Source organism: Pinus tabuliformis, chromosome Q, assembly GCF_031772625.1.
Source record: "Pinus tabuliformis cultivar Carrire ecotype Pingquan chromosome Q, CPIR1, whole genome shotgun sequence".
NCBI classification, from domain to species: Eukaryota; Viridiplantae; Streptophyta; class Pinopsida; order Pinales; family Pinaceae; genus Pinus; species Pinus tabuliformis.
This window is the reverse complement of record NC_142296.1, coordinates 1,275,955,919-1,275,958,278: the sequence shown is the minus strand read 5'-3', so window position 1 is coordinate 1,275,958,278 and position 2,360 is coordinate 1,275,955,919.

Below are 2,360 nucleotides of genomic sequence, written 5' to 3'. Positions count from 1 at the left end.
ATATATATAATTGGAGTATATTGATAATATTAAGTATATATAGACTATATTATCAAGCATTGAAGGAGACCAAATAGCTACATTATTGAGAAAGAGCTAGGGTTTCGTTGCATTAGGGTTTCACACTGTTAGGGCCCAGATCTGCCGCCTGCGCTCTGCAGTACTTAATCTTCAGTCAAAACACGTCTCTGCTACTCTCCCTTATGCAACCCCCTGATTGACCACCTCCATGTCAGGCCCTCGAAGGGGAGGGGGATCAATGCCCTCCTCTAAAGCAATCCTAACTAGTGGCCAACGCCCAAACAATAGCTCTGCAACAAACACATGAACCCCGCAAGGAAAGAAATCCAAAACGCCATCGCTAAGAACCCAATGGAAAACACATCTGAAAGGGTGATGCCTCCCTAAGGAAATGAAAATCCAAGATAAGTAATCCCAACCATCGGCTCGAGCAATCCATGTAGTTTATGTAGGCTCACACCATCATTTGCAAATTCATGGGCATTTGGTCCCGACAAGAAAACATACTCTCGTGGATCCAAATCAAATGGCAGCTGAAAGCCCCATTTGACCTTCGTCTCTGAACTAAGGGATTCTTCATAGTCATATTCGAAGACCTCGAGAATCACAAGCGCATTATCGACAATGGGCCCTATTTTATGAACAATGTTGACCTCTTTATGTGCCATTGGAAACCCTGCTACAACCTTGACAAGTAATAGTTCCTTGCAGTTCCCATATGGGTATGTTTGTATTCTCTGCCTGACGATTTCTCAAAGATAAACTGATGCCAAAGATTGTCCTCCTATGCCCTAATTTGTGTTTATATGAATATATCTGAACCCTTGCCCGAGTATGTCAAAATAGAGTACCAGGATGAAACCTGGTCTCAACATTTGGACTATGAACATGTCCCCTTCAGATGTCAACTCTGCCATGAGTATGGCCACATGTTTCAAGACTTCCCCTAGGCTGGTGCTCTCCCCCAGACTCCCTCCCTCGATGGCTTTCAGGAAGTCGCTAGGCAATGTCCTCCTCCTAACAAAGCCCCTACCTCCCATTCAGCTTTAGGCCCTGCTGAGACTGCTCTAGGCCCTTCCTCATCTGCCTCTAGCCATATTTTTCCATTATAGCTGACCCAAGCAAGACAAAGCAACCAAAAACACAGGTAGAAGCACCTCCACCCCAAGCGACAATGGAGGTTGAGGTCGACCTAGAAAACCCAAATAAAAAGAAGCCAAGAAAAAAAAGTCCCCAGGTGCGCAACTAGCAGGAAAAGAAATACAACAAGTACTTGCCCAAGTTCACAATGCCCTGGAACATGATGTAAAACTGAAACAAATCAACCCTAATGAATGGGTAATAGTAGCCTACCTTTGCAGTATGGCCAAGGAAGGATTGGAGGAAATCCCTTGGGACCAACTCAACCAATTTCACCAAATATACAAGGGTTGGGAGGAGTGCCAATCTCAACTCGATCCCCCCCTCAATATTCCCTTGTAATCAAGGAGGGTGATACGTCTAGCAAAAGGATGGAACCGGGATGCAAATCTAGGAAGAAAGGATGGCGAACCACCAGCGAGGTTATTTGGGAAGCAGGGATGATCTTGGTCAACTCAAGATAAGCCAATGTCCTCACATGGTACTACGAGCTCTCTAACCCATCCATTCCTCAATGAAGTTAGTCTCTTGGGACATAAGGGGTGTCAGCTCCAAGGGTAAGTTGAGGTACTTGAAACATCAAATCTAGAAAGATAAACTAAACATCATAGTTCTCCAGGCAAAAAAAGTAACTAGGGACAAAACTAATGAAATAACTCATAAAAGTTGGCCCTCAATGGAATGTATGGCACTGGATGCAAGGGGCCATGTAGGTGGGTTGGGAATCCTTTGGGGTTCCAAATCCATTCCCTTCTAGCCTTGGATAGCCTCCCACAATACCCTCTCACATGAGTTTTAATGCATGGGCTCTATGGCAAAAATATTGCTTACTCGGTTCTATGGACCGACTATGAATTCCAAATCCATTCCCTTCTAGCCTTGGATAGCCTCCCACAATACCCTCTCACATGAGTTTTAATGCATGGGCTCTATGGCAAAAATATTGCTTACTCGGTTCTATGGACCGACTTTTCATAGGGAAAGATCGGTTCCTTAACTAAATCCAAGGTACGTAAAGGACCTGTTGGATTGTGCCAACTAGATTATGGTGGGGGACTTCAACTTATCAGGGACCTAGGAGAAAATAAAGGATGAGTTAGACGATTAGACTCAATCTCCTTATCTTTCTAGAAGACAATCCAAGATATGGCTATGGATGACGTAGACTTTGTGAATAGTTCCTAAACATGGGACAGTTA